This window comes from Mustela nivalis (genome assembly GCF_964662115.1).
Source record: "Mustela nivalis genome assembly, chromosome: 3".
Taxonomy (NCBI): domain Eukaryota; kingdom Metazoa; phylum Chordata; class Mammalia; order Carnivora; family Mustelidae; genus Mustela; species Mustela nivalis.
The window spans coordinates 100130382-100153594 of record NC_139022.1 but is presented as its reverse complement, the minus strand read 5'-3'; the positions used below and the strand labels follow the sequence as shown (position 1 = coordinate 100153594).

At 38.7% G+C, this 23213-nt stretch overlaps 1 long non-coding RNA gene across 1 annotated transcript; it reads right to left on the bottom strand.

Annotated features, from left to right (window-relative positions):
- Positions 1–4148: 4148 nt before the first annotated feature.
- Positions 4149–8766, bottom strand: LOC309862315. The gene is made up of 3 exons (XR_014310410.1): positions 8575–8766; positions 5821–5920; positions 4149–4226 (listed from the first exon to the last, which is right to left on the bottom strand). It is a non-coding gene; the product is annotated as an uncharacterized lncRNA (long non-coding RNA).
- Positions 8767–23213: the final 14447 nt, after the last annotated feature.

Sequence of the window (23213 nt, the reverse complement as noted above, 5' to 3'; positions counted from 1 at the left end):
ACAGACCCTTTGAGTATGATATAGTGTCCTTCCTCATCTCTTATTATAGTCTTTGGCTTAAAATCTAATTGATCTGATATAAGGATTGCCACTCCTGCTTTCTTCTGTTGTCCATTAGCATGGTAAATTCTTTTCCACCCCCTCACTTTAAATCTGGAGGTGTCTTCGGGCTTAAAATGAGTTTCTTGGAGGCAACATATAGATGGGTTTTGTTTTTATATCCATTCTGATACCCTGTGTCTTTTGACAGGGGCATTTAGCCCATTCACATTCAGGGTAACTATTGAGAGATATGAATTTAGTGCCGTTGCCTGTAAGGTGCGTTTTACTGTATATGGACTCTGTTCCTTTCTGATCTACCACTTGTAGGCTCTCTCTTTGCTTAGAGGACCCCTTTCAATATTTCCTGTAGAGCTGGTTTGGTATTTGCAAATTCTTTCAATTTTTGTTTGTCCTGGAAGCTTTTAATCTCTCCTTCTATTTTCAGTGATAGCCTAGCTGGATATAGTATTCTTGGCTGCATGTTTTTCTCGTTTAGTGCTCTGAAAATATCATGCCAGCTCTTTCTGGCCTGCCAGGTCTCTGTGGATAAGTCAGCTGCCAATCTAATATTTTTACCATTGTATGTTACAGACTTCTTTTCCCGGGCTGCTTTCAGGATTTTCTCTTTGTCACTGAGACTTGTAAATTTTACTATTCGGTGACGGGGTGTGGGCCTATTCTTATTGATTTTGAGGGGCGTTCTCTGAACCTCCTGAATTTTGATGCTCATTCCCTTTGTCATATTGGGGAAATTCTCCCCAATAATTCTCTCCAGTATACCTTCTGCTCCCCTCTCTCTTTCTTCTTCTTCTGGATTCCCAATTATTCTAATGTTGTTTCGTCTTATGGTGTCACTTATCTCTCGAATTCTCCCCTCGTGGTCCAGTAGCTGTTTGTCCCTCTTTTGCTCAGCTTCTTTATTCTCTGTCATTTGGTCTTCTATATCACTAATTCTTTCTTCTGCCTCATTTATCCTAGCAGTGAGAGCCTCCATTTTTGATTGCACCTCATTAATAGCTTTTTTGATTTCGACTTGGTTAGATTTTAGTTCTTTTATTTCTCCAGAAAGGGCTTTTATATCTCTCGAGAGGGTTTCTCTAATATCTTCCATGCCTTTTTTGAGCCCGTCTAGAACCTTGAGAATTGTCATTCTGAACTCTAGATCTGACATATTACCGATGTCTGTATTGATTAGGTCCCTAGCCTTTGGTACTGCCTCTTGTTCTTTTTTTTGTGTTGAATTTTTACGTCTTGTCATTTTGTCCAGATAAGAGTAAATGAAGGGGCAAGTAAGATACTAAAAGGGTGGCAACAACCCCAGGAAAATATGCTTTAACCAAATTAGAAGAGATCCCAAATCGTGAGTGGGGAGAAAGGGGATAAAAAGAGGTTCAAAAAGGAAGAAAGAAAAAAAAAGCAAAAAGAAAAAAAAAAAGAAAAGAATTTTTAAAAAAAGAAAACACCTATGAAAAATGTAAAAAAGAAAAAATATATATATATTAGATAAACTAGGAAAAAATCATTAAAAAAGAAAAAGGTAATAGTTTAAAAATAAAAAAATTTTACCCGAAGGCGAGAAAAAAAAAAGCAAAAAAAACAAAAAATGAAAAAGAAAAAATTAAATGAACTGCAAGACTTAAAAAAATCGCAGGAAAAAAGCCATGAGTTCCGTGCTTGGCTTTCTCCTTCTCTGGAATTCTGCTTCTCTCCTTGGTATTGAAATCGCACTCCTTGGTAGGTGAACTTGGTTTAGGTTGGATTTCTTGTTGATCTTCTGGGGGAGGGGCCTGTTGTAGTGATTCTCAAGTGTCTTTGCCCCAGGCGGAATTACACCGCCCTTACCCGGGGCCGGGGTGAGTAATCCGCTCGGGTTTGCTTTCAGGAGCTTTTGTTCCCTGAGCGCTTTCCGTAGAGTTCCGGAGGACGGGAATACAAATGGCGGCCTCCTGGTCTCTGGCCTGGAGGAGCCGAGAGCCCAGGGCCGCACTCCTCAGTGCGCCCTCAGAGAACAGCGCCCAGTCACTCCCGTCTGCCTGACCTCCGGCGCGCTCCGAGCTCACCGAGCCTGCGACCGGTTCAAGGTAACACCGAGCTGCGAGCTTACTGTCGGCCCTGTCTCTGTAGCCGGCTTTCCCGTTCCAATACCCGCAAGCTCTGCGACACTCAGACACCCCCGATCCTTCTGTGACCCTGCGGGACCTGAGGCCACGCTGACCCCGCGTGGGCTTCGCCCCGGTTTAGCCTCTGGAGCGATATCTCTCAGTGGAACAGACTTTTAAAAGTCCTTATTTTGTGCGCCGTTGCTCCGCTGCTTGCCGGGAGCCGGCCCCTCCCCCCGGGGTCTATCTTCCCGTCGCTTTGGATTCATTTCTCCGCAGGTCCTACCTTTCAGAAAGTGGTTGTTTTTCTGTTTTCAGAATTGCTGTTCTTCTTCTCTTTGATCTGCCGATGGATTTTCAGGTGTTTGCAATCTTTAGATAAGCTATCTAGCTGATCTCCGGCTAGCTGAAGCAGTCTCAGCTTGTTACTTCTCCGCCATCTTGACTCCTCCTTATTTTCTTTTTTTTTAAGATTTTATTTATTTATTGACAGAGAGGGATCACAAGTAAGCAGAGAGGCAGGCAGAGAGAGAGGGAGGAAGCAGGCTCCCCGCTGAGCAGAGAGCCCGAATGCGTACTATTTTCTAACAATTCTAGTTCATGGGGGAATGTTGGCTTCTTGCGGTTCTTACAAGAATTATTGACCATACCACAAACTCTCATTTCTTCTTTGGCACTCTGCTGTATTACCCTGCAGTGGTTGCCAGGATAGTCATGTGCAGAGGCAGCTAGATTCCACCCACAAATTGGTTTGGAATTTGAGTTTGGTCTATGGGTGTGTTATTTGCAGTGTTCGTTTCTGACTTGGTACTGGCACACGCTCTCTTTTTTTGCTCTGTTAAGCCATTTCAAACCTGCTTCGAAAGGGCTTTCCTGCTCTCCCAAGGGACTTTAATTATGTCAGTAACAAATATTTTCTTACATGTGTGTGTGTGTGAGAGATGTGGCATCATGTCTTGCCATCAGAATGTGGGTAAGGAGGTCTATGTCTTGCAGGTAGCTCTAGCAGGTACTTATTTTTGTGTTTGAGTATTTTATCAATATTATCCTAGTCCATACTGTCTCTGCAAATAATAGCTACCTTTCACTGAGTATCTATCCTGTGTTTGTTTTACATGACAAACACAAAAGTTTTAAAGTATTAATGTGTTGTTTTTCTCTCGCCTCTCCCCATCTCACTGAATCCCTTGTACCTTGAGATGTTTTCTACCATCACAGTGAGCAGTGAAATGAGCTTTGAGTACCCCACCAGGAAGGCAGGAACTAATGCTGCAAATGTACAGCTGTCAATCAAACACATGAGCAAAACTCACTGGGTTAAGCAAGTGACAAAGCTTAAATCCAAGGAGAGGATGATGAAGAGGAAGAAAAATCATATGGGAGGAGAAGGTGACATTTCGAGGTTCCATGTCCCTGGAGCAAGGACTGCCCTGGAGGGGGAGCTGGGAAGAAGGTGTGTTTGCCCCAGATTGTTCTTCTTGAGGCTTTCCATTGAGTTCTAGTTGTAACCACTAACCAGCTAATTACCCAGCAGACTATCCATGTTCTCTTAATGATTGTTTTTTGCCCCTAAATTGTTTGCGGTCCCTTATCTGGCATATCCCCTTTGGACAGCCTCCTTTCCGATAGGCCAGAAGATTCATAAATGTTTCTTTACCCGAGCTGGGATCAAAGATTTTTCAGGAGTAACCTAGGTAAGAGAGGGGAGATGTGAAGTTTTAGCCTTTCCAGAGTAGTAATGAACCAATATATAAAAAGGCTCTTAAAATAAATAATTTCTCATGGTCACAAAAATTCCACAAAGTAGATAGTATTGGCCACAGTTTCCAGATGAAGAAGTAATTACAATACAGTACATCTGACTGTTAAGTTCTAATTACTTCTTTGACACTGCATAATTTTTATGTAGCCTTCTGTTTTCTCCTGTTTTTTTTTCCCCTCTTTCTACTCTAATCTTACCTTTCCATCTTTTCTTTCTTCTCATCTTCCCTTCTTGCTATCCACTTACCTGTGACCCTTTTTCTTCCTGCCTTTTTTTCAATTTTGTCATGTAGTAACAATTGGTCATGTTGTGTGTCCTTAATGCTAGAGACATCAAGACAAAAGAAGAGACCGGCATGTCCCTTAAGGGTGTTCAGTGTAGTAAACCACAGAGAAAACAAAATTTCCCTTCTTATGGTGTGGAGGAATTTCAGAGTCTCAGTAACAAACCCATTATCCTCTTTAGCATTTTCCAGAAGCAGGGGTGTAATACAATTTTTTTATAGCCTCAGTAGGCCATCAGCTTTTCCTCAGAGCTCTCTGATGCTCTTGATCTGAATTCACTTTTATATATGCTGATCACAAGGAGGGGTGACATAGCCATTGGTTCCTCTCAAGTCCATTTCCTATAGAAACATTTCTTTGGGTATAGGATTAGTTGGGAGGATCTATTTAAAAAATTCTGATAATATGTTTTACCTGTGGTGGATAGGAAAAAAAAAAATAATAAAGTAACTAGACCCTAGGGTCTTCCATCATAAAACTTCAATTAGGAACTTTTCTAAATCAGGTCTTGAGCCAGTTCTTTGACCTTTGTCATAAATGTCACTTCCATTTACTTTCTACCATTTTCACAAAGGCTGTTGCTGGGTTAGATGATCTACTCAGAAACCAGCACAGTAACCCCAAGCACAGACTTTTTAGTTCTGAGAAATATGTTTCATTCCATTTTTCTATAGGATTCAAACTCTGTAAGAAGCCATTCCTTCATTAAGAACAGAAGTCATATTGGCCCCAGGTGCTATTAACAGGATGTGGAAGCTATAATCTATTCACAAATTGTCTAAACCCAAGCATTAATGCCTTTTGCTAACAACTAAATAAAGTAGTGTCTTTAACATATTAAAGCATTTTTTGCACATGCACAATTAACTGATGAAGCTATCAAATGTGCAATTATCCAATTATGAGGAAGGGGGGAAAATTAAGATTAGATATGGCTTTTTTTTCTAGAAAGAGTAATTAAATTGTTACATCAAGGAGACATGGATGATATTTAAATCAAAGAAGCAGAAGAGATGGGAAATGTTTTACCACAAATAAAGGAACAGGAATGGGAGAGATAGGGGCGGATAAGCCTGGAACTGGAAGAGACAGGACAGAAAAGAGGAAGGGAAAAGAGATAGATAGGAAAGAGGATGGAAAAACCTACTTAACTACAATATAAAGGGATATAATTGGAACACTCAATAAAATATGTTTCATTTCCCTAAGGTTTTTTTTTTTTTTCTGGACAGTTCAATATATTAGACAAATAAACCACTTCCTGGATGAAATCCTGGAGAGGATTCTATGGAGCACAGTTGTTTTACGATAAATAATCAAAGATAGTAATTGATCCTGCATGCCTGTTCTTTGTTTCCTTTTGAGTTATAAGCAAAATTAAAAAAAAAAAAAAGCGTGTGGAAGAGCTGTATTTTTCCAGAGGAAGTACTTCATGATGACTTGAGGCTGATTTTATGGGGAGATGGTGAATCATACGGGTGAGGATTATCTTTGGAAAACTCTCAGCCTGTCTTTTTTCTCTTTGTGCATTCATTCAAGCAATCCATTCATGTATTAAAAACCTACTGTATATCAAGTGTCAGGCTGGGCACTAGTAATACATACAGTGTCAAAGAAGATAGCATTTTCTTACCTTAATGTGGTCCCACTTTTATCCTTTCATGAATGACTTCTCTCTCCCTTCCCAATTTCTAAAGTAGCTCAGGTCGTAGGTTCTAAAAACTATTTGGCTTCTACAGAAAAAAAAAAAAGAAATGAAACATTAAATATTATGTTTAACTTTAGGATTTGGGTCAAACTTCTTTGAACAGTCACCTGTGATTTTAAAAGCCTGTGCTTTTTAGCAACTGTGAAGAATTCCCTGATACTTGAAACTTACATTCATTGGTAACCTTGGAAGGTTTAGTTTTGGGATTGAGTGTTTTGTTTATTTTGTATTTTCCTTCTAGTGAAGAAGCCATCCTCTTTTATTTATTTTTTTAAAAGTCTTGGTATACCACAGTTACCCTGGATTACCTATCAGGGCACGTGTTCCAGAGACCTTCCATATGATTAAAGGCTTCATTTCCAGAAAAACCAAGCCATCGCCAGAAAGTAGGTCAACTATTCTAAGCCCCTTTGACTCATGTGGGAAGATGAAGGTTCAGAAAGGAAAAGTCTCCAGTGATAACCACATATTTGTTGAAAAAGTCATTAATCCACTTTGGAGATGTGGAGACTAAGACAAGTATAAAACTGAATCTAATTGCTACTTGGTAGTTAAAAAAAAAAAAAAAAAAAGTGCTAGTGAAGATCCCAGGGTAAAAAGGAGAGAACATTGACAGGCTTTAGGTTACTAATGAAATTCTCCTCCAAATTTAGGTGGATAGTCTTATGTAATAATCGTAGATCTGAAATATCTGAGTTCCTAGTTCTTTCACTGGATGAAATAAAAAAATTCTGCAGACTTAAGTATCAATCTATATAAAGTCATTGCTCTCTGCCTTAGGTTTCATATTTAACATTAAGAACAAAATCAGATCATAGGAATAATTATCCATTTACAGAAGGTCCTCCTGTGGTAGCTGCTGAGTTTAGTGTTGCAAGGGGAATATTGGTTTATTGACCCCACTCAAAAATTAGTCCATATTTTTTTTTAATGCATCTTGGAAATAGACTTTTAAAGTCTCCTTTTTTACCCTCCACAAAACAAGCTTCTATTAACTGGATGATTTGATTACCTTTCTACACTGACCCAAGTTAAGGCTTTTAGGTGATCAATTAAAAAAAACACATCAATTTTGCATGATTATTACTGTTGCTGTAATGTTTTGGTGTCATAACTTGACATGCTTGTGAAATTAAATATTATTACCCTAGGTTTAGCTATGGCCAAACATACGAGTTAAATGCAGATAAGTTAGTAATACCTATTAAGCATTCTTCATGTCTTTGGTGAATTTTATTTCCTCTATCTTAATCTCTACAGTAACTCCATGTAGAAAGTATGTCAGCATGTGTTAGAGTGGGGAACAGTTGCAGAGACTTCTACTAAGTCCTTAATATGGTAGTTCTTCTCAGTGGGTCAATGAACAAAATTGGAAGTTCTACATTTTTTTTTCCACTGTAAGTTCTAGGATGAGAAGAAAAAACAGAATTCAGTTTCCCGCTGGATCCACTGTGAGAAGTTGTGGGTCAAGAATTAATCACCTGCTTTCCCTTAAGAATGGTAGATTATAGTTGCGTTTTGGGGTCTTAGGAATTAATTTGGTACAGAGTCAATGTCAAATAACTCTCAGAGAGTCTGATGAATGTCCCCAGAAGTCTTTTAAAGAAGATTTGGATGAATATTTATAGCACACATCGATGGCCACTTGTTTGAGATTGTCCTCAGAGGGAGGTATCTTCTGCCATGATCAAGAGAGTCAAGATTTTTTGAACTAGCTTAGGTCTGAATACTGTATTAAAGGTCCTAATTAGCCCTGAAGATGTGAATTAGATGTCTTACCACATCACCAATACCTAGAACTTTCTTATATATGTGAAGTAGAACTTAGAAAGCTTGTCTATCTATTTAATGCCTAATGATCTGAGACCCCATTAACCATTGCCATTTTATCCCTATATATCAAAACCCTCAAGTGGTGCGTTTCCTCTTTATCTTAGGATAGTGATTATTTCCTGTAATCTCTCTCTCCTTCTCTAGAAGGAGGAGACAGTTGATCTATTGTTGCCATTGAAGTCAGGAAAGCAACTCATTTGCAACACTTCCCATCATTTGGGGCCTAGGAAGACGGCTGATACATTGTTTTCAAAGGAGACCAATGCCCCCTCATGGAATCATTTTTAATATTTTGGTGAAGGGAGTGTCCCCTGGGGTTGTGGTGGTTCAGGATGGTTAACCTGAGGAGGTTAAATACAAGATTTATGCTGCCCTTCCCATGTCCCAGAGAATTCAGACTCCTTCACCTATGCATATGCCCGGGAAGTTCTGACCTCTCAACTTCATTAGTTTTAGGCACTTCCTGAATCCCAGTTGAATTAGCCACCCAAGCACAGGCCTAATTTAATTTCTGGTGAGATGCGTGTACTCTTACCAATAAATTTGCCCTAAATTGTTTCATATTTTAGCATATATTTGGTCTAACACTACTGGTGTGCGCACTCATGCATGCTACCGCAACTTACTCTTCTTTATATAAATTGGCAATGTCCTGCGTTGTGTCTTTTGTTTTGTTTTGACATATATGCTGTTTGTTCCCAGACTGGGCCTTGAATTCCTGTCTTGGCTATATTAGGAGTTAAAATTTTTATTTTAAAAATATTTTAAAATATTTTAAAAATTTCTACTTGTCCAAAAAAAAAAAAAAAATCTATCTCAGGATTCCCATTTCTGCAGGGTTCTTACCCTCACTTTTGTTCTGCCTCAGTGTGGCCACTTCATGTAGCATGGTCTCACTGTTTCTCCATTAGAGCCATTGCATACCAGATCTGGTGTAGGTAAGCGTTTAATTGGTGTCCCGACTCAACTTGATTACAAGTTGATTACTTGTAATCAATCCCAGACACAGCAGCCCTATGACCCCTGGAGAAAAGTGCTACAGTGCTTTCTGATTTACCACTTGAGTTATAGCTGGGCAGTTAAAGAGCCCAGTTGTTCCTTTCTCAGGGCATGTTAGCTCTCCGGGGCTCTTGGAAGCAACTGACCAACCCCCAAAACATTCTAAACAGTATTGTCACCATAGAAACTGAGTGTCACAGCTGCTTAATCTCCCAGTCTGTCGCCTTCCATTCGCTCCTTGTGCCAGGCCATCTTCAGTTCTACCTCAAACAATGATGATACCACTGTGCCACATGGAATACCAGTGTTCCGTTCACCATTTACAGAGAAAGTATCCATGTTCTTCTTAAATATATGAACAACCTAATCTCAGAATTCCATGAGGAGCGCTTATTTCCTCAGGCCCTTCCTGTGGTACCAGCTGTGGTTTTGGGGTGGCAGGAAACAGATGAGATATTCCTGTAGGTTAAAGACATTTTAATAAAGTGACTATTACAGTGATTGCAACTGAGAGAAGATAAACAAAGGATGGTGAAGCATCTTGCCTGTTGGAAATGCAGTTTTGGTGACCTCCTCTAGGCCTGCAGGAGGAAGAAGGGGGGCTGTTAGCAGAACCTGGAGGGAGTGTTTGTGGTTATAGGAGAGGACCACTTAACTGGAGCTGTGACTTGGGCAGTAACAGATAAGCCCTCCCTACTAAGGAGGGATCCAGAGGAACAAATACCACCCCCTGCCCCCAATTTATCCCACAGTTGTTCATCTTTGCTTGCCACTGGACACATCCAGTTGAAAGTTAGATTCAAGATAGCCCGTTGGTCAGCTCCACAGAGTCCTTTCCAGAGCCAAGAGCAGGATGGGCAAACACGGAGAGCAATTGTGAGGGATAATCGAAAACAGCTAGCACAAACGCTGTCATATTCCCATCTCACAGATAAGAAAACTAGGGTTCTGAGGGCAGGAGTCACCTGCCGCAAGTCATCAGCTCAATGCCTTGGACTTCAGCAAAAATAATTCGGTTTTAGTCCGTCTTAACTGCTATGGAAACTGCCACAAAAAGCAATTGTTTGGCATTTTATTCTACAGAGAACTTTCTTCCTAAATAGTTTTGGAATTGTTACAGTTTTATTTTACAGAGTAAAAGTTAGGACATGGAGAGCTTCAGATCTGTTCCTAAGCTTTATCCCTGTAGGTAACAAGGCTTGCTGGCCCCTCAGTACCATATACAAGGCACCATTCCAGGGTTGTCATTGTTGTCTTCCTCTTCCTTCTCTTCTGCTTATTCTTCCTCCTCCCTTTCTTCTTTTTCCTCTTCCTACTCCTTCTCCCCTTCCCCCCTTTTACCTTTAATGCAGAGTATTGATATAACCATAAACACATTTTTTAAACAGTATTTTAAGGGCTAACATTTAGGGAAATTGTGAAATAGGTAGTTTCTCTTCCCACATTCCTTTGACTCTCATGGTCACCTTGGTGCCATCCTGTCCTGTGAGTCTGGACACCCCCAGGCACATAGGTATGATCTGCCCTCTTACAGCATTGAAATAGGGAAGCAGAGAATTGGCCTTTTGCTTTGTTGGGACAAATATTTTAGCATCAGCTCGGGAATATTAGATTTACTGGGTTATAAATAACACTGATTAAAAAACACAACCAAATTGTTCAAAGGCTTAGGGTTTAGCATTTTATCAGCGAAAAAATCATTAGTGGAAAAATGGGACAAATGTTGCTGGAGTATCCACCTAACCTATTTAAGGAATTGTTGAAGTGATACTATTCGCTAACATTATTATCATTTTATTTTTGGTTCCTTTTCCTATAGGGATTATATCACAGTGTTTTTTGTTTTTTTTTTTGTTTGTTTGTTTGTTTGTTTTTTTTTCTGTGAAGATATTCTGGTAATCCTGTGTAAAATTAGTGAGGAAATTAGTTGACTTTTTTGGAGACAGCTGCAAGTCTTCATGATGTTGACCTGAGGATGTCTTATTTACACGTTTATTTCCTATTGATTGTAAGTCACTACTGTCACTTCCTTTGTTGTCACTTGTTATGTAAAGAATGAGTTTTTATTTAGAGTGTCAGAGGACAACCTCTCCTTCAGTAGTGGAGCGAACTGTGCATCTTGCTTTGCCTTTTTAAATTTCAGTGCCCTGGATGTGATGTTCAAATGAGGATACAAATCAACTTTTGAAAACTGTGTTTAATGAGGGAATTATAAGTAACTGACCAGGGTACCTGTTTTTTTTTCAACTGTATGATTTCATAATGCATTAACACACTCAAATGGAGGATTGACCATCTGTTAGCGCTAGGACACAATCTGGAAACAGAGACTAGGGTAGCTGCAGCCAGGTGTGTGAAGAGGAAAGGTTTTAGGTAATCCAGTTTCTTCTCTCAGTAGTGAATGTTCCAGTAAAACAGATTTGTGGGAAAGAAGGCTGGTTGCAGACCTGGGGCAGACCTGGGCACAAAGTGTGTTCTTTAACTGCCATGCTGTCTTGAAATATCCCATTCCTTGACTTCAAGCTGTCTAATCAGAGCCAGCCAAGGCCAGTGCCTGCATTCAACCCAAATGCCTCAAGAGGTGAGGCCTCAGAGGCGTGGTGACCTTCCTCCAGTTAGACTTTCCAAAGCATGCATTTCCTCATTTGCAAAATGAGAGCAATAGTTCTTTCTTCATGAGAATGTCAGGAGTAGTCTGTGAAGCAATTTATTTCAAATGCTCATCTCAGAGACTTGCACATATTCACATATTAAGGGCTTAATAAATATTTGCTATTGGAATGATTATATAATGGTTCTAAAGGTTTTTAAAGCATTGCTCAGGGCTATTTGGAAAATGACATATACAGTCATTTGGCATGCAGACATATGGGGTCATTTGCTGAGCAAAGATAATCAGCTGTAGGGATGATGATAATTTAAGTAGAGAATTTCCCTTTTGAATAATATTCTTGATTTTATTCCAAGGTATTCTTCAAATGCGTCTTTTCTTTGATCCCCCAAACATTAAATTCTACTGCATTAGCTAATGAAGTGAATAATGCTGCTGATGGGCTTGACATTTTCTGACCAGTTGAAAAAATTAACCCTGCTGACTATAAACAGCCAGGAAATTGGTGACCTTTTAGCCATTAGAATCATTATGAAGCATAAAAAAGGTAAAGAGAAAATGATTTATGCCTTGAAAAGGTATTGTGGAGTCATTCATGCCCATAGGCACAAGACTGGATTTCCAGGAAGGCGGTTTTCTCAGCCGCTGTGTAAGTGCAGAAAGCAAAATACAGATCAACACATTGCTATCTCAGACATGCAGGTGGTTGGTTTTTGTTTTTTTGTTTTGTTTTGTTTTGTTTTTAAGATTTTAAAGTTATCTCTGCATTCATCGTGGAGCTCAAACTCACAACCCTGGATCAAGAGTCGCACACTCTACTGACTGAGCCAGCAGGTGTCCCTAGGGGTGTGTGTGTGTGTGTGTGTGTGTGTGTGTTTAACATTCTAGCTGTCATTTTTAAAAGCAGCTTTATTGAGGTATAATTGATATACAAAAGTGTGCAAATATCTAATGTGTAAGTTTGATGACTTTGGACAGGGGTAAACACTCATACTATCACCACCCCAATTAAGGTAATAATAGACCTATCCAGCATCTCTTAGAATTTCCTACATCCCTTTTTGTGTGTGTATGTATGTGTTGAGAACATTTAACACGAGATCCACCTTCTTAACAAATTTTGAGGTACCTTTAGATGCTCCATTGTACTGCCAATCACTCGAATTTATTCTCCTAACGTAAGTAAAGCTTTTTACCCATTGAATAACAACTCTGTATACTGTCCACCTCCCAGTCCCTTGAAGCCACCATTATATTCTCTGCTTCTATGAGTTTGATCCTTCTGAGTTTCCTCATATAAGTCAAATCAAGCAATATGATGATACTGCATGATTTCTGTGACTGGCTGACTTCATTTAGCAAAATGTCCTTCAAGTTCATCCATGTTGTCACATAGGGCAGGATTTTTTTTTCTTTTTAAAGCTAAGGAGTAGTCAGCTGTAAATATATACCATTTTTTATTTTTAAATTTATTTTTATTAACATAAAATGTATTATTAGCCCCAGGGGTACAGGTCTGTGAATCACCAAGTTTACACACTTCACAGCACTCACCATAGCACATACCCTCCCCAGTGTCCGTAACCCCACCACCCTCTCCCTTATCCTCCTCCCCCCAGAAACCCTCTGTTTGTTTTGTGAGATTAAGAGTCTTGTGGTTTGTCTCCCTCCCCAGTCCCATCTTGTTTTGTTTTTTCCTTCCCTACCCTATACCATGTTTTCTTTATCCATTCGTCTGTTGATGGATAGTTGACTTGCCTTCATATCTTGGCTATCATGAATAGCGCTGCAGTGAACATGGCGGTGCAGAGAAGTCTGTGGTCTTAATGGCTTTATCCATTGCAGCTTGGTGCTGTGGGTATCCTGTGCTTCCAATGATAGGCTGTTATTGGTTGCATTTTGCAAATAAAGAGCCTAAGGCTTAGAAGAAGCCCATTCAAGTGTAAGTTTTCTATGTTCTGCCTTTGAAGATCATACTGTGAGATCGTGAGTGTGGACTCTAATTTAGATGTAAGATTATGTCATATTAGCCATAGAAAGTGTGGTGTTGTATGGTCTAAATGCGCCTGCACCTTCAGCACTGTACTTATCCTCACTTCACCTGCAGCCACTTGGTTTTTCACAAATGAGACAAACAAGACACCATGAACCAGTCTTCTTTCTAAGCCATAAGCATGTAGGACTACTGGCCTGCCTCTCTGATCTCTTTTTCCCCTCATTCCCCACTGGCCTCCAGACAGCAGCCACACAGGTCTTTTTGTCCCTTAATACATCAAATTCATTCCCACTTCAAGGATGTTGCACTTTGTACTTTTTTCTGGCTCATTTTCTTTTTGGTTTACCTTACTATGTTTTTCTTACACCCAAGTCTTAGGATTGCTCAGGTACTGTCTCTGTTGAGAGGTCTTTCCTGGTATTCCTCTCCTGGGCTTTCCGCTTCAGTTCATTCCCCCTTTCATTTTGTTTTTTCTGCCTAGCATTTTTCACATTTATTTGCTTTTTTGTAATTTTTTGTAATTTGTCTCTCTCCTCCAGTGGAATGCACAAGTAAGGCCAAGACCCACCTATCTTGTTCACTGCTGAATCCCCAGGGCAGTGCATTTAGTAGGCACTCAGTAAACTTACTGAATGTGCCAATGAATATTGGAGTGAGGAGATATACCACGGGAGCAGGTGCTTCTGATACTCCATATAAAATTTAGTTTTAAAGCATATCAGTTAACATCTATACGTGAGAGTTGGTGCCGGAAGCTGGGAAATACTAGAAAGGCAAAACAAGAGATAGACTTTGCTCAATTATCAGAGGCTGTCTGACACTCTTAGGGAAAACAAATACTTGTCATAAATAGGATAGTGAAGAAAGCAAAGTCCTGACTTGGAATCAGTAGGAACTTGGCCTCCAGGTTTAGCATAACACATACCGGGAAAGCACCATAAGAAATTTCATGGCAGAACTCATTTCTTTTCTCCTTTTACATAATAATTCTAGAATATCAGAACAGGATATGGATACTATCATATACCCAGGGGAATACCAAAAATGGTATGACAGTAGAGAGCAAAATGCAAGGAAACTGCAAGCCGAGAGGTGCACCATCAGTCTATGAGGGTCGTCTGTTTCTTAACATATGCTTGCTGTCTCTGGCTCTGTCTCTGGCTGTCTCTCTCTTTCTCTCTCTCAAAGTTCTCATGGATCAGCTTCCTGATTTAGCTCACTTACAGAAACTACCTCCCCTGACAGCATCAGATATTTTTCTTCTCACCATGGGAGGGTTAGGGGGATGAGCAACCAAAGACCCCAATGTCCTTATAAGAGGGCTACCAGCTTCGGTGCATGGTGGAACGGTGGGTGAGAGCGTCACTTTCGAATACGTCCTAGGATTGCAAGTTGAATCATAGTTAACACTTGATAGAACTGGGTCATATTTTAAGCACATGGTTCCATACTTTTTTTTTTTTTTTACATTATCTCCTTTTATTTTCAAAACAATAGTTTAAAGTAGGTATTGTTGAAATTCCCATTTTAAGGTTGAGTAAAATGAAATTTGGAGAAATGTTCAATATCTATCAGGCAGTGAGTGGTAGGACCAAAATGCCACCTACATTGTTGGCTCTGGGGCTTAGGATGTTGAGAGGTGCCTCCAGTGCCACAGATCCTAGGGCATTACAACCCAGTACTATTGTAATAGCATTTACAAAGCATTTATTACATGCCTGGCTCCATTCAAGGTTCTCCACATAATTCAGTTCCTTTGCTGCTCACAATAACCTATCAGGTAAGTTCTTCTTTTTCCTCTTCTTTTTTCCTCCTCCTTCTTGCTATTATGTCCACTTTATAAATTGAAAAGATCATGGACAAGAGTAGTTGAATAGCTTGTCCAAGCCCTCTCCTCTGGTGTTTGTGGCGGAGGCTTTCAAGCTGGATGGTCTGGATCCAGAATTCATGCTCTTAAAGCATTATGCAATATACTGTGACAGTAGAGGATGTGGTGTGTCCCTGCCTTTTGATCCCAGAGTCTCATGATTGTTGATTTGGAAGGAAAACCTCTCATGACTGAATTCTTTGCAGGATGCGTATTGTCAGCCAGTACCCAGAGAACACAAGCTGAAATACTTAAGGATGCTCTCAGGTGAGAGCCCTGGAATATAAACTGACCTGATGCCTAATGGTTCCAGGACACAGCCATGTGCCCCAGAGACCCCTTTTAGAAAAGCCCAAAGTTTGAATCTCATTTCCTTTGGGAGCCTTTGGGAGGGAGGGCCTATTGGTTGATACTAGTTGTGTATGTGTTTCCTTGTCTATTACCTGTCTCCCCTTCCGGCATGTAAAGTTCATCAAAGAGGAACCTAGTTGGGCTTATTTAGTTTTGCATGCACAGATTCTGATACAGTGCCTGAAAACTAATAAGCATATATGCTTAATAATATATTCATATATGGATATATGTCCCCCCAAAATTACAGGAACTCATGTGTAAAGAAGTAGTGATAAAGTGGAAGTAGCATGAAAATTTTGGAGTCAGACACAACTGAGTTTGTGTCTTGGTTTTCCCATTACATAGTAACATGATTACAATCAGACAGAAGCAAGTTCTGGCTTGGCTTCCCATTTTATAGTAAAATGTAACTTTGGGCAATATATATAACCTTCAGAGACTTTCAATTTCTTCATATGGGAAATGGAGAATAGACATTCTTACCTCAAGGGGTTATGATTGTGATGAGTTCATGAATGTAAAGTGCTTAGTAAAAGATATTATTAGTAATAAATATAAGATCCCTTTTTGTTCCCTTTTCATTCCTCAACTGTGGTTGCTTTTAGTGGTAGCTGTAGTATTAGGACATACTGAAAGCATCAAAGGACTCTTGCTTTCTTGAGTTGGGAATCCTTAACTTTTCCTTTTTTAACAATAAATTGGAATCTGTATGGTGAAACTCCTGCTTTAGGATATGCAAGGACAGGAAAAGATATTTTTGTTGTTTCAATTATGGAGGAGTTGCAGCACAGAATGCAGAGTATGATTTCACCTTTGTCTAAAGCACACGTATGTATCTCTATGGTAAAAGTCCAGAAATAGAGAAAATGTTAAAAGTGGTACTTGTAGTGGTAAGATCATGGATTATTTTCTCTTCTTTCATTTTTCAAAAGTTGGTCCTATTTTTTACATCTTCCACAACGAGCATGATATTTTCTAGACAAAAATATTGTGCTTCAAGTTATATGGCTTGGCTAGTACAAGCAGAGGGAAAAGTCTTCTACATATGGCAGGGACTTTATTTTTCAACTACATTCAGAGGGAAAATGAGGAAGATCTCTACAAGACAGAAATAATTTTCTTTATGCCTCCAGATGTCCTTTTCTAAAAGGATTAGAGATAAAGAAGCTGGAAATTCTGTCTAAAAGTAACATAAAAAGATCTAATAGAGATTTTCACTCACAACTGCCGAAGGAAGGTAAAAGATGAATGTTCCTTTATTTGAGATGCTGGTATCCACCAGAGATTAACACAATCTGATAAAAAGTGGTTGTTGCCAGTGTGGTGTACAGATACAGTTAACTCTCACTCGGTTCAGATATACTTATCCTTTGTAATTGATGTGCTTCTAGAAGAGATTGGTAGGAGGTGCCTAGGTGTCTCAGTTGGTAAAGAATCTTCCTTTGATTCAGGTCATGATCCCAGGGTCTTGGGATAGAGTCTCCCAAGTTGGGCTCTCTGCTCAGTGGGGAGTCTGCTTCTCCATCTCCCTCTGCCCCTCCTCCCAGCTTGTGCATGCTCTCAATCTCTCTCTCATGCACTCTCTCGCTCTCAAATAAATAAAAATTTAAAGAAAAAATTAGTAGGCATCCTACTTCTATGAATTGAATTGTTGAGGGAGCTAACTGTGTTGATTGATTCTTTTCATAATCTGTATAAAAGACAATTAGCTCCTTCTCTTCCATTTCAGTTTCTCTTAATATACTTTTATCAGGAGCTCATTCAGTGAAATAGAAAAAAAATTGTGTATTATTTACATTTTATACTAGCATTTTTACTATTGATTCATATTCCAATGGAAGGGTGTCTCAAAATTTGTTAAACCAATCTTTAATTACTCAATGTTTAGGTGGTTTCTGGTGCTTGCTGTTATTTATAGAATTTTACATCATGATAGTTACAGATTTGAATATATCCATAGGCTATATAGTTCTTTTTTTAAAAAAATATTTTCTTTATTTGACAGAAACTAGGCAGAGAGGCAGGCAGAGAGAGAGGAGGAAGCAGGCTCCCTCTGGAGCAGAGAGCCCGATGTGGGGCTCAATCCCAGGACCCTGGGATCATGACCTGAGCCGAAGGCAGAGGCTTTAACCCATTGAGCCACCCAGGTGCCCCGTAGGTTATATATTTCTAAAGGGTATGTTTCTGTGACTCTAGTTAACATAATGCCAAATGGTTTTACAGAGATATTTTACTGCTTATACTAGCAACTTAAGATGGTTTGCATTTCCCACTAATTTTGTCTATTATTAAAACATGCCAATTTGATAGATGAAAGTGGTCTCTTAAGTTGAGAGAATTTCCATTTCTTGACTCACTAATGTGATTGAAAAATTTTGCCTCAAAGGTTTATATATCAATGCTGTGCCTTTTGATTCTTGAAGTGGCTCATAGTACAAATGTGGGAGGCAAAATTGTTTGGGTTTGGATTTAAATTATTTCATTTATTGGCCAAGTAACCTTGGGCAAGTTACTTGACTTCTCGGTGCCTTATAAAATGGCGTAATAATGGTACCTATTCTAGAAGATTAATGTGAAGATTAAATATGTTAAAATATGTAACATTCGTGGAGTGTTTTCTCAGTGCTTAAGAAATGGAAAGTATTAAATTCTTGTGTGAGTTACCCATTTGGTGTCCTTCTCTAGAAGCTATGGTTTAAGAGGACCATTGATAAGCTGCACAGAATACAAAGGAGAAGTGTCCAGGATGATATGAGATCTAGAAAATATGTTCCAGGGATGCCTGGGTGGCTCAGTGGATTAAAGCCTCTGCCTTCAGCTCATGATCCCAGGGTCCTGGGATTGAGCCCCACATCGGGCTCTCTACTCAGCAGGGAGCCTCCTTCTTCTCTCTCTGCCTGCCTCTCTGCCTACTTGTGATGTCTATCTGTCGAATAAATAAATAAAATATTTTTTTTAAAAAAGGAAAAGAAAATATGTTTCATGAAGAGTAGATAAAGGCTACCGGTGATGTCTTGACTGGTGAAGACTTAGAGTAATACAGAAGTAGGAGCGATATTGTCAGATATATGAAGAACTTCATGCAGAAGGAGGAGTAGATAATCTCTCCCTGGTTCCACCAGAGAGAGCTAGGACAAATACATGTAACCAGCAAGAAGATTTCACAAGAACTTTCTAGTAATGTAAGTGTGGTAGACGTTTTTTTCTTTTTTCTTTTTCCCTGCCCAGTACTCATTTCCCCTCTTTGTGAGAATAACAGCTATCTGAGTTGTCTCTGAGACTACTTCTTCCTAAACTAAATCAGGTGATTTGGGTGGGATAAACTCTCCCCTCACCTATCTTCAAGGTGGGCATTTGACTAGGGCCTAACTAATCAATTACTTTATCCTACTCAACCATGCCCGTGGGACAGAAGAGGAAACATGACACAGATCAGTCCAGTGAAATTCAAGTGACGAATTTTGCTGAAGCTTTGCATCTGAGGTAGGTAGAGTACAAGACTGGAACTATTGACAGCCATCTTGTCAAAATGCCTAAAGATCCTGCCAGAGAGTGAATCCACTGCAGAGAAAGCCCTGCTTCTGATGATGTGGTTTGGACCCCTAGATTCAGCTTTGCATGAATGCCACACTAAGGAGCCCCGTTAGGTCAGCGGTTGAAATTGGATCTATCACTTGCAACTTAAGGAATCCTTTCTAAGTCACTGATTAGTGAATTCTTGATCATTTTAGGTGGTCAAATTAAGGAAAGTTGAGATCACTGTTAGTATTGTTAGCAATAACTCATCTTTTAGATAGGGGATAAAACTAGACCTTTAAGCTTACTTCCTCCATTAAAATTCTATGAAACTTTTTCATTATTCAGCTAAATGCAGGATGCATAACAGTTGCCCATTTGAAAATGTGTCTGTCAGCATATGTCTGGTCATTTTAGCCAGGATGGGTGTGCTGAATATCTTTCATGTCCACTCTAGATAGTCCCTCTGCCCCTTTCTACCATGCTCTGTGCTTTGGAAGACTATGTAGATGACATCAGTGGGTTCTCTTTCCCTCTGGCTTATTTATGCCAAGAACTGGTAAGAGATTGGAGGCCTGAAGGAGATGGCACAGGTATTCATTTCTCTGGGTTCATCCCTGTGACATGACCATGGCATGACTGCTTCCTTTAACCAAAGCTATAGTGCTTCTATAGAGCTCTTTATCTCCAGCTCTGGAAACTGCTCACTTACACTTTAGAAATGATAATAATGTAACACCTTGTGGTTTCCCAATACCCTGCCTACATGTATGACTTTCCTTAGATTACCCAATTTGTGCGTACCATCTGTTTCTAGGTTCCCAAGTTATGCAGAAGTAGGTGTTTTACACTCTCTTGCTGGTTGTCTAAGGCTGTTGTGTTCAAAGATTCAACCCTTGGATTCTGACCCAAGAAATCTAACCATATTTCAAATAAGATCTCCGAATTGATAGGCCCAGAAGAAGCCATTTCAATTCAGATTGAAGTTGTTAGTAACCTAGTGAAACCATCAGAGTAAAACTAATTAACAAAAATAGTAAGTAATCATGCAAAGGAGTTAATATTGGAAACTTACTGAATATGTATTTCTTAGGTTTTATGTCTTTCTTGTATGCTGAGCTTTTATGATGTTATTCTCAGTGTTCATGTAGAAATCTTACTGAGGAGGGTCCTAGGAATCATACATGTAAGATTATAAGGAGCACTAGTCTCTGGATAATTAAGTTGAGCATTATATATTTTTTGGAACTAGTCTACATATTACCTGAACATATGGCCTCAGACACCATGATAGCCTAGGTTTGATTACTAAATCGACTTCTAATGAGCTCTAGGCCCTTGAGAAATTAAATAACTTTTCTAATCTGTTTTCCTCATTAGTAAAATAAAGGTGATAACAGTATTCATTATGCATTGCATATAAAGAGTTTAGTAAAGAGTAAGTGCTCAATTAAATGCTATCAATTGTGAGTTTCGCTGTGACCGCTGTGGTATTTTCTCCATGAATAGGCATCATTTTACCATCCATATCTAGGGCTCATAAGCTCAAAAGTCTGTGGGATTTGAATAAATTTGGGTGGGCATAAAGAGCCATTTTGCCCTCTTAATCTTTTTTACAGTCCTACTTTTGTTAGAGAAAGTTTATTTCTCTACTCTGAGAAAAACAGCCTTGTAAGCTTAGTGGCAAATCCAAGTGACTCTGAGTTAGTTTCTTAGGGAGTATGGCAGCCACCTTACAGTTTCTAGTGCTTGTTACCTTCTAGGAATATAGGCCACATACTGCTAGGCTTTTTTTTTTTTTTTTTTTAAGAGAAAAACCTCTTGATTTTTGGAAGAGAACTAGAGTTTCAGGGTTGTTTGTGAAGCTTCTTAATTTTTCCTGTAAAGATAATTTTTTTAAAGAGCAGTTGTAGGTTCACAGAAGAAGTGAGGGGGAGGTACAGACAATTCCCATATACCTCCTGCTCCTCTACGTAGCTGTCCCATTGTCAACATCACCCACCAGAGTGGTTTGTTATTATTAGTGAATCCACAACGACAAATCCCAGTCACTTGTAGTTGACATTGTATTATAGCTCATTCTTGATGTTGCACATGCTATTGTTTTGGACAAATATATAATGACACTTATCCCTCATCATGGTACAATGCAGAATATTTTCACTGCCCTAGGTGTACTCTGTGCTCTCTATTCCTTCCTCCATTCTCCACTAATGGCAGTCATTAATATTTTCACTAATAGCATAGTTTTGCCTTTCTCAGAAAGGTACATAGTTGAACCATACAGTATGTAGCCTTTTCAGATTGGTGTCTTTCACTTACTATTATACATTCAAGGTTCCTCCATGTCTTTTCATGGTTTGATAGCTCATTTCTTTTTAGCACTGAATAATATTCCATTGTCTAGATGCACTACAGTTTCTTACCCATTCACTTCCTGAAGGACATCTTGACTGCTTCCAAATTTTGGCAATCACGAATGAAGTTTCTATAAACATCACGTTTCAGTTTTTGTGCAGACTTAAGTTTTAAAATCCTTTGGGTAAATACCAAGGAGTACAATTCTGGGTCATATGGTAAGAGTATTTTTAGTTTTGTAAGAAGACCTCAAACTTTCTATCAAAATAGCTATACCATTTTGCATTCATTACTACCAGCAATGCATGAGCATTCCTGTTGCTCCACATCCTCACCAGTGTTTGGTTTTGTCAGTGTTCTATTTTTATTTTTTTGGCAATTCTAGTAGGTGTGCAGGGGTATCTTGTTTTTTACATTTCCATGATGACACAGCATGTGGAGCATCTTTCATATGCTCATTTGCCATCTGTCTATCTTCTTTGGTAATATGTTCAGGTTTTTAATCCCATTTTTAAATCAAGTTGTTTATTGAGGGTTTTTTTTGTTTGTTTGTTTGTTTTGTTTTTGTTTTTTTTTGTTTTTTTTTTTGTTTGTTTGTTTATTGAGTTTTAAGAGTTCCTTATATATATTGGATAACAGTCCTTTATCAGCTATGTCTTTTGCAAATATTTTTCCTCATTCTGACTTGTCTTACCATCCCCTTGACATGTCTTTCACAGAGCGAAGTTTTTAATATTAATGAAATCCAGCTTCTCAATTATTTCTTCCATCGACTGTGGCTTTGCTGTTGTAGCTAAAAAGTCAGTGTCATATAAAGTTCATTGGCAATGAATAGGTTTTCTCTTACTCTATCATATAGGATATTTATGGTTTTATAGTTTTAGGTCTAGGATTCATCTTAAGTTAATTTTTGTGAAGGATGTAAGGTCTGCGTCTAGATTGAGTTTTGTTTGTATATGGATGTCCAGTTTTAGCATCATTTGATAAAAACAATTTCTTTATTACATTTTATTGTCTTTGTTTCTCCATTAAAGATCAGATGACTGTAATTTTGTGGGTCTGTTTCTGGGCTCTGCATTCTTTTCCATTTCCAACTTGATTTTTCTCTTTGAATATTTGTTGGCTGTTTAGTCTTTTGTTATTCATTTAAACTTCAGAATCAATTTGTCAGTACCCACAAAATAACTGGGCAAAGTTTTGATTGGTATTTGGTCGAAGTCACAGATCAAATTGGGAGGAACTGACATCTTGGCAATATTGAATCTTCTATCCATGAATATGGAATTTCTCTCCATTTATTTATTTCATTAATTTTGTTCTTCAGTTTTATGGTTTCTTCATATAGATCTTCTACATATTTTGTTACACTTACACCTAAGCATTTCATTTTGTTGGAAGCTAAAGTAAATGGTACTGTGTTTTAAAATTCAATAGTTCATTGCTGGTATATTGGAAAGTGATTAATTTGTATATAATCATGCTTCCTGTAACTCTGCTCTAATCATGTAATAATTCAAGGAGTTTTTTGTTGTTGTTGTTAAATCTTTGAGATTTTCTAAATATACAATCCTGTCACCAGCAAACAATTCAGTTTTATTCCTTTCTTTGCAGTCTGTATGGCTTTTAACAACCATTTTTTATCTTACTGCATTAGCTAGAACTTAAGGTACAATATTTAAATGGGTAGTGGGAGAAAAGGAACATCATGGCCTTGTACCTGAACTCAGTGGGAAAAACCTCTCAACTTGAAAATGATGGTTCAATATTTTGAAAGACAATATCAA